This window comes from Engraulis encrasicolus, chromosome 18, assembly GCF_034702125.1.
Source record: "Engraulis encrasicolus isolate BLACKSEA-1 chromosome 18, IST_EnEncr_1.0, whole genome shotgun sequence".
NCBI classification, from domain to species: Eukaryota; Metazoa; Chordata; class Actinopteri; order Clupeiformes; family Engraulidae; genus Engraulis; species Engraulis encrasicolus.
Window position 1 is genome coordinate 8,599,002 of NC_085874.1, and position 10,266 is coordinate 8,609,267.

Genomic DNA, 10,266 nt, shown 5'->3' on the forward strand with positions numbered 1-10,266 from the left:
AACTGAATTACCCCTAAGAAAAGCAGAATCCAATACCCTAAGCCTAAATAATTGTTAATCACTTTGGCTAAAACAGTCAGTAAATTGTTAGCGTCATTTTATTGCAATATGCAGTGTTACGACCCAGCTCGTTGAAGGGTCCAACATAAATGGAGACAACTACAGAAATGAAGGTCAACAAATATTTATTTTAAGTGTACCAAAACAAACAATGAAACGTCCACGGGGTGACATTTTGGAGTGGAGGTACATTGATGCAAAATGTCTGTCAGTATGTAAGAATGTGTTCAAAATAACAACGGACGGAGGCAAAGGAGCAAGGGGAAAGAAAAGAAGGAGTTGTGAGTGAGCAAGAGTGGAAGCATAGTGCCTAATGTGGGAAGGGAGGGGATAGCTTATTTAGTCCCCACCTGTGGCTAAGTGGACATAATCACACAATTAAGCTAACCAGGTGAGGCACTGCCTGTGCAAATACAGTATGAAATGAAGGGGGCACAGGGGGACACAGCAGCAGCCCACATCTAAAGAAATGGGTTGTTTCGGTTTCATCAATTACATGCACAATATACTATGATCAAAGATTATTATTTGAAGGTGCACTGTGTCATATTTTTAGTAGTTTATATCCAGAATTAATCCTGCCCATTCATGAATGTTCCCTTTTTCATAAATACTGACCACCACCACCACCATCAAATTAGGTATTCATTATGACTGGGAAAATTGCACTTTTCATCAGGGCTGGACTGGAACAAAAAATCAGGCCGGGCATTTCCTTCCAAGACTGGTCCAGTGGGCAATTGAGAGAGTAAACTGTACACTGGGCAAATGTCCTGTATACCTTATGGCTAATCAGCCTGATCTCCAACAAATCGGTGCTCCTGGACACGGATGTTAAGGACACAAAATCTGTGTCCAAGAGCACAGATTTTGCCTAAATTCCGTGCTCCTGGACACGGAATTGTTTTCCGTGATGGGCACACGGAAGTGCTTTCCATACTCACAGCACTGTGTTAACTCTATCATTAGAAAATACATACCAAATGCTAATCCTAAGGAAAATAATGCTATAGCAATTTAAGTTGTGCCCTGACCAAAACATTCCCTAACCTTAACCTGTCATTAAAGACATATTTTTGAGAAATACCTTTTCCAGTTGGTTGATAGGCTATCAAATTCATATAATGAATGAAAGAATACGAGCTGTGCCCAGCCCAAAACCATCAGTAAGAAATGTTTTTTTTTTTAGAAAAAATATTTGACTGAGGTCAAAGACTGTGGAAACATTTAGCTGTGGGAGTACAAAGAGAGCACTTCTGTGTGTTGTTGAAGTTTACCGTCTTGGTCTACACTTCTTGCATGTTCAAAATCCGAGTCAAAGGAATCAAAAACTCCAAAAGCCAAATTAATCTATTTATTTTCTAAAATTATCAAATAACAAAATGACCACCACTGGTAATATCCAGAATACCAGCAATGGCCCATACACAGTAAACACTACAGCTTTCCAGAACTGCAGAGTCTACTACATAAAAATGACAGACAACGAAAGCATTACGGAACGTTCCGGAGATCCCAACCTTCTCTCGCCCTGACCGATAACACGTATTGAGTTCGGGTGGAACAAAATTAGGAACTGCTGAATATCCCTATCTCTTGGTATTTATGGTTTGTGGGTGTATGGGTGTGGTTATGTGTAAGCAATTACGTGATTTGTTAGTTAACCCAGAATATGCCTAATCTGTGTCGATTGTAAGCTGCTGTCTTCATTTCCAGGTGGGCCTTGATTTCATCACTCTAGGTCTTCATGACCTCATCTGTGGACTTCCTGAGTTCTGTAACTTTAATCAAGCAATACACATACAACAGCACATTCTTTTGACATATTTGAGGGTCCTTGGTTCTGAAAAGATTGAAATCCAATGTTAGTCGTTTGCCCATTGTCACCTACTCCTGGCCTCCTAAAAAGGATTAAGTCAAATAGTTTCGCTTCTGAGTGACATCACTGTATCCTGTGTCCTAGAAAGAATGATACTTCAAGGAGTTTGGTATGGACTTCAGACTTATTCAGAAAATAAGCAATCAGTTAATCAAACATCACATGACAGGCTTTCAGCTTGTCTCACAACAATGTTTGATGACCTCTGTAGGCTCTCCTAAAAAGAATGGGCAATTACTCAACATCCTCATCTCATGATTGTCACATGGGGTCATTGGGCCTACTCAATGGTTTGAGTGCCCATCAACAGAAAACAAGACACATGTGTCTTGTTTTAATTATACCCAAATATTGTAGAATTTCCTTGCAAACACAAATGAATTAAGCCAATGCATTAATTTTTAGCACCTCAGAATCTAGCCTATTTTCCAACAGTGTCCATCAAGGAAAACAATTCCGTGTCCAGGAGCACGGAATTTTGGCAAAAGGCGTGCTCCTGGACACGGATTTCGTGTCCTTAACATCAGTGTCCAGGAGCACAGAATTTTTGGAGATTGTGTTGCGGCGGCTAATCCAGCTATGGTGGTCACGAACAACCTGTACAGAAGAGACACAGAGAATTGAGTTACAGTATACTTGCAAGGAGGGTGACCAGGAGACTGCAACAGTTACAATGTCCTAGCTCACTCTGAAAACAGTCTCCTCTCCTCGCCCCTTTATTGAAGGAAAACCCTGGTTACAATAATGGTCTCAACTGCAAAGGGAAGGGGGTGATTAGCTAAGCCAGTTGAAACCAGTTCTTTAGACAGTAGCATATTTCTTAGCCGTCATATCTTGTTATTGAGTTGAAACAAACGGAATGTGTCCTTGTCTACCTCTCCTCCTTAATCGGGGAGCGTTTACTACTGTTTGCAGGAAGAACATCCTGCTCTCTCTCTGGCCTGCGGGCACAGAGAGACAAAGACACATTCACAATATACGTACACATATGCCCTGACTTAAAGCCTGGGCCAAGAGTTAGTCAAAGTGGATAACTTATGTACAATTACTCCAACATGTGCTCAGTGGTCATTGAAGCAGTTTCAGAAATCCATGATGGAGAATGTGGAGAACTAATGGGCACATGCCTTACATCTTACATGGTCAATAATGTATGAAAGTTTCTGTCTGCAAAACTTGGATTTTCGTGAAGGATTAGTGCTAGCTCCACGGATGGACTTGAACTTGGGACTACCCGGAAGACAGGGATGTCAACAATATGTACTATGTGGGTATGTGGATGCTTGCACTATCACATTGTTTTTAACAACGTTTCACTTTTTTGAGTCATACACACTGCAGCATACTGTTGTATGGTGTCTGTTGATGTTGCATATTTTTGGGATGACTTTGGGAGCATGTTAAGATGTTTAAAACACAATGTTAATCACTGCCTCCATAGGTAAGCTAAAGCAAACCCTCCGTGCAAGCAACACTGTCAGGGTTGGATAAAAATGTCCTGCGTCTTCGCTATTGCTAAGTCATGGGTAGCTTGGGCAATAAAGATGAATGTTGTAGATGACGGAAATGGTCATTTAATAGGTCGGGTTTGAGGGCTTTAAAAATCAATACACATAATATGTAAGTATTTTTCTTTAACCGAGTCGACCTTTAATCTTAAGTCGATCGATAAGGTCAATCAACTAACAATGAACGAATTAATCAATAATTTGCATGCCTAACTTCACCACTAGTCCCCTTTGACTTTGTCAATTTTGTACAGAACCGCTCCAGTAATTCCTGTACCTACCACTACTCCACTAACTAGTCCTGCTGCTCCTCCCACTGCCAACATCACAGGTCCTGCCAGTGCTCCTCCAACAGCGCCACCAATAAGCAAGCCTAGTATTCCACATATTGCTGCTGCTGCAGCCAAAGCAGCCGAGTGTTTCTTAATAAATGCCAAAAAGCCACCATTAGACCTCCTTACAGCATCACCTAACAAAGGGTCATTGTCTGCTTCCCTCCTATCCTCCTCTTGTTCTTTACAGATCAAGTCTGTGCCCTGGCTGCTTGCTGCTCTGCTAGTGTGTGCATTAACTTGGTCTTGCAGTGACATCAATTTCCTCTTTAATCGTTCTACTTCTTCCTGAGCTTCCATTCTTGCTCTTATTTCTTCTTGCATTTTATTCCTAATCCCTGCTTCTGCCTCTCTTTTAGCTCTCTCAATCTCCTCTTGCCTCTGCTGTTGCTCTTGACATTCTCTCTTCTTCTGCTCGTCCGCCCTCCGCTGTTTCTCCTCTTCTCTGCATCTATCGGCATCCTCCAGCATCTCGTTACTATAGTAACCTCCTCCATTCTCATTAACCAGCTTATCAATCTTCTCCAGCAGCTCAGTGACCTGACGCCTGTTGGTCTTGTCTTTGTTGTTGAACACATGGTACCTCCCTCCACACTGGTTAACAAGACCACTGAGGTTCTTATTGTCCTCTATGTACTCTTTCACATCCTCCCCCTCAAGTTGATCCCCACCAGTGAACAGAATTATTGTGTACTTTAAAGCACCCTCTCCAAAACGTGCTCTGATCATTTCAGTAACCTGGTTTTCCTGTTGCGTGAATCTCCCAGTCAGTGATAAAGCAATCAGAAGAGCATGAGGGCCTGGACTGCACTCATATATAGACCTTCCAAATTCCAAAGCTACGTCTTCCTGTGAGAGGTCAGTGTCAAACAGCCCTGGAGTATCCACTACAGACACATTCCTTCCTGCAACACCTGCCTGCTGGACCTCTGTCTTTGCTGTTACAGATCTGGGACTTCGTTTTGAACTTCCCTGTCGTCCTCACGTCAGTCTGTAAAAGCTTGATGGCCTAAAGTAGGTGAGATGGTCAGTGATCGAGCAGTGAACTCGAGCAATCAACAGTAGGCTATAACCTACCGGTACACATTATTTGTACAAAATATTGCATATAGATAACATTACGTACGGACGGTAGGTGCCAAATACCTGCATGACCTGATTTCAAAATGGAGAAAACGGAGATGGAGACTTTCACTTTGGTGTCTAAAACATGGTATGGCCTACAGAGCCATCTAGTGTTGGTCAATATAAGTGCAGAATGAAGAGTTACATTTTGTGCTCCCAGGCAAAAACAATGTACTCATGGGGAGAAATAATGAATAAAAAACATGAGGAATTTCAATCAGTTTTATTTTACACTATAATACAATGCAACATGTATTTATATTGCGTAGTATCATAACTATGAAGTTGACTCAAAGAAAATACACATATACATACAGTTGGCCTATGCTACATTCACTCACATTCACACTCTGGATGCTGTTATGCTGTGCCAGTTGTCCAAGGTTCACGTGAGAACACACACACACACACACACACACACACACACACACAAACACACACACACACACACACACACACACACACACACACACACACACACACACACACACACACACACACACACACACACACACACACACACACACACACACACACATACACAATTAGTAAGTGTATTAGAACGAGCAACATTCTAATATATTAGAGCATTACAATCAAAATATTTTTTTCTTCTTTCTAAATAAAAACAAGCCAACAATGTACATTTGCACATTTCACATTCATAAACATTAGCACTGAACAGTTCAAGCAATATATCACATCTCATTTTGGCCAATGGTCATTGCAGAAGTGTGTGTGTGTGTGTGTGTGAATAAATAAATTATACAACGTAATAAATACAACGTAATGAATTCTGTCCCCCCTCACTGTGTTCAAATATTTATTTACTTATTGCTGTTATTACACTTTGTCTTTGTCCGGTGTTTTCATGGTTTCATCATGTTTATTACAGCTCCAATGCCTGCTACTACAGCCCCTACAGCTAATCCAGCTGTTCCAGTCCCTACAGCTGCTCCTGCAGCTACTCCAGCCCCTACAGCTACTCCAGCCCCTAAAACTGCAGCAATAACCCGTTCCTTCCTGATCCTAATTTCCTCTGCCTTCTTTGCCATTTCTCTCTTAATCTTTTCCCCTGCCTCTCTTTTAGCCTTATCAATCTCCTCTTGCCTCTGCCGTTCCTTTAGACGTTCTTTCTCCTCCTGCTCCCTCTTCCTCTTCTGTTCCTCCTCTGCTCTGCGTCTCATTTCATCCTGCAACATCGTGTTACTATAGTAACCTCCTCCATTCTGATCAACCATCACATCAATCATATCCAGCAGCTCAGTGACCTGACGCCTGTTTGTCTTGTCTTCGTTGTTGAACACATGATACCTCCCTCCGCATCCGCTTACCAGACCACTGAGGTCGTTATTGTCCTCTATGATCTGTTTCACATCCTTCCCCTTCAACTGATCTCCATAGGTGAACAGAATTATTGTGTACTTTAAAGCATCTTCTCCATAACATGCTTTGATCAAGTCAGTAACACTTTTTTCCTCTGGTGTCAATCTTACAGCCAGTGATAAAACAATCAGAAGAGCATGAGGCCCTGGACAGCAGTCATAAATAGACCCTTCTAATTCCTTAAATACGTCTTCCTGTCTACGTTCAGTGTCAAGCAGCCCTCGAGTATCAATTACAGACACAAGCCTTCCTGCAACAGCTGCCTGCTGGACCTTCAACTGTGTTGTTACAGCGTTGAAACTTAGTTCTGAATGAAACACATCTTCCCCCAGTATGGTGTTTCCTGAAGCGCTCTTCCCTGCTCCAGTCTTTCCCAGTAGCAGAAGTCTCTTCTTGGGCAGCGTGCTGTCGTCTCCCTGATGACTTTCCATTGTCTGGGAGGGTGGTCCTGGATCAGGTCCTACTAGGGGGACAGCAACACTTTTAATAATGTATTGCATTGCAATAAGCTGGGGTTCAGTTGACAGGAAAAGAGTCAATGTTACCTTTCAGCTAAAACTGAATAACAAATGTGTCAATGTTGTTATACATTTTGTGCACATTCAACGGCTACACACTACAAACACAAACTTGCTTGTTAATGATAAAGAGAAAATATCAAGGTGTTAACTCAATAATGTATTTTAAATGTAACTCACCGTGAAAGTCAGGACGGATTTCAAGGCTGTGTCTCCCAAAAGTAGGTGTTTTGTCCGCAATTGGCTCCATCTCTGGGCAGACAATGAGTTTTTTAGTTACTGCGCTATAATCATAAGTGTGCAGTGCACAGATAGGGACAAAGTGTTGCTAAAGCACCTACCCCATTGGCCTACTGGACAATAAATGCTCTTTTGAGGAAATTTTCCCCTGGATGTTTCTTTGTTTATTATATTGTACTGTGGTCCTTGACGTGATCACAATAATTAAATAGTAGGATAATATAATATAATTTCATACATAGTCTACACCGCATTTCACATTATTACGCAAATTACATTTTTCTGTTTCCCCAAATAATCAATAGAAATGACAGTCGTCATAATTTTCAAGTAATCAGCCATTAGAGTACAATAAAAAAAAATTGAACGAACCTTCCAATGATAACGGTATTTTTTAAAATAATAAAAAAACTTAAAATGCCCAAAAGTGCTCTGTTCCAAATTATTACGCAAAACAGTTTTGTAGTGTTGTTATCCAAATTTCTTTCTTTTTTCCCCATTTACATCAAAACAGTTGGCATTTGTTACCTTCTAAATTACATTTCAATGTTCAAAACTTGGTTATAAGCTGTAACTGGAATGCTGCATTTAACATTGAAGTCAATGGCAGGGCATTGCATGGGAGTTATGGAAGCCCAGATATCCTTGATGCTTTGCTCTTAGCTGTTTCTGTTTGCTTGGTCTGGTGACTCACACTTCACTCTTCAATATACCCGTAGATTTCCATGCCACATTTAGGTGCTTTGGTGGTATCGACATTCTAACTCACATAACATCTAACTCGCATAACATCCCATTCATTTTCAATGGGGTTTTATATCTGGTGAGTTAGAATGTCAATTTCACATTTTTATTTTGCTTTTAGTGAAATCATATGCAAATATTTGTCTTAAAAAAACTTACCTTCAAAGTAAGAATGGCAGGCTAATCTAGATCTTCTCTTCAAAATCAGAAGCACAGATGTGTTTGCTTATTCCTTTCAGTTTTACACTGTCTGTGCACAACAGGCCTACTGCACAAAGACATTGCTTTTTCTCAGTCTTATCTTATTCATTCGTTTATTTAATTAGGACAATGCACATTAAATCAATACATCAGCTAAAAAGTATCAATATAAATATGCTGGAGTTAGCATAGTTGCTAAATTTCATTCATTGTCCCAAGGCAGGTACGCATAATACAGCTTCAGGCCACTTTATTAGAATAGCATGAAAAAGTTGATTTATTTCCATAATTCCATCAATAATGTTAAACTGTCATGGATTATAGATTCATGGCCCAGTTTTTTAACTATTCCAATCATTAAATTGTTTATTTTTACACATGTTGGTCTTCCTGCTAAAAAAAAACATGAATTGGGGAATTCGCATCATTAGAATATTGTAATAAAATCACAATTTTCTTCATCAAAATTTGTTTCACATCAGTGCACATCAAATCAGTTGAACTTTGGTACTTTCTACACAACATGCAATGTTCAATACTTGGTTAGGACTCTCTCTGTCTTAATATTATTAATAATAACGGCCATGATGCGTTTAACATGATGCGTTTGAACAACAGTCAATGGCAGAAACAGTGCATGGGAGTAATGGAAGGCCAGATATCCTTGATGCTTTGCCGTCAGCTGTTTTTGTATAGCTGACCTGGTGTCCCACACTGCACTCTTCAATATACAGTGAGTCCAATATGTATTTGATCCCTTGCTGATTTTGCTGGTTTGCCCACTAATAAAGACATGATCAGTCTATAAATTTATGATAATATGTATTCAAACATGGAGAGACAAAATATCAAAAAGAAATTCCAGAAAATAACTTAAAATAATATATTTTAATTTATTTGCATTTAATTTAGGCAAATAAGTATTTGACCCCTCTAGCTAAAGAAGATAAAGTGCTTTGTGGTTGTTGTAGTTGTCCAGCACTGAGGTCAGATGCTTCTTTTAGTTGATGACAATGTTTGTGCATATAGTAGAAAAGATTTTTGCCCATGTTTCTTTGCAGATTATCTCTAAAACATTGATAGTTTGTGGCTGTAGCTTGGCAAATGGGAGGTTCAGTTCCCTCCATAGAATTACTATAGGGTTAATATTTGGAGACTGTCTAGGCCACTTCACGACTTTAATATGCTTCTTATTGAGCCACTCCTTCGTTGCTTTGGCTGTATGTTATGTATTATTGACATGTTGGGAGATCCAAAAATGGCCCACCTTCAGTGTAGTGGTGGAGGGAAGGACGTTTGCACTCAGGATTGCACATTACATGTCTCCCTCCATCCATTCGTTGATGATGTGAAGTTGTCCTGTGCCTTGGCCAGACAAATACCCTCAAACCATAATGATACCACTTTCATGCATGATGGTGAGGAGGGTGTTCCTGGGATCATAGACAGCAGTTCTCTTTCTCAAAACACATTGCATTGTGTTAATGCCAAACAGCTTGATTTTGGTTTCATCTGACTACAGCACCTCCTTATCATATCCTAAACCAGTCTGATGTCCATTGGCAAACCTCAGGTGGGACTGCACAGGTTCCTTCTGAAGCAGGGGTCCCATGTGTGCACTACAGGATTTTAAACCTCTGTGGCATTAAGTGCTACCAGTAGTTTTCTCAGTGATTTTGGTCCCAGTAGCTTTGATATCATTGCCTAGTTCATCCCGTACAGGTCTAAGGTGCTTTCTTTCTGTTCTCATGATTATCAAATCCCTACAAAAGGTCAAATCTTGTATAGAACCCCAGACAGGCTGATGGATAGTCATTTTGTACTCCTCACAATTTTGGAAGAAATGCATCAACAGCTGGGTCATTAATAGCCAGTCTCTTTCTTGTGGCTTTGCAGCCCATTTACTCTTTGTTCAGGTCTAAAATCTTGCTCTTTGGTCTTTCCCATGCTGGTGAGGTTGAAGTGTGACTGATTCACTCATACTATGGACTGATTCTGCTGATTCAATGCGTCTTTTATGCATGTTAGTATGTACAGGTGTCTTTAATTCAGATGACAAGTTGATCGGAAGTGCCGATCTGGTCCGTGGGCCCGGAACTGTTATCAGTTGGCAGGGGATCAAATACTTATTTTGCTTGATGAAATGGAAATAAATTAATATATATTCTCTTAAATTAATTTCTGGATTTTCTTTTTGATATTCTGTCTATTAGAATACATAGTATCATAACATTTATTGACTGATCATGTCTTTGTTAGTAGGCAAACCAACA

General features: G+C 40.2%; 1 pseudogene; it reads right to left on the bottom strand.

The window, feature by feature from the left end:
- Nucleotides 1-2,525: 2,525 nt before the first annotated feature.
- On the bottom strand, nt 2,526-6,742 carry LOC134468768 (GTPase IMAP family member 8-like; annotated as a pseudogene).
- Between the last annotated feature and the right edge of the window lie 3,524 nt (nt 6,743-10,266).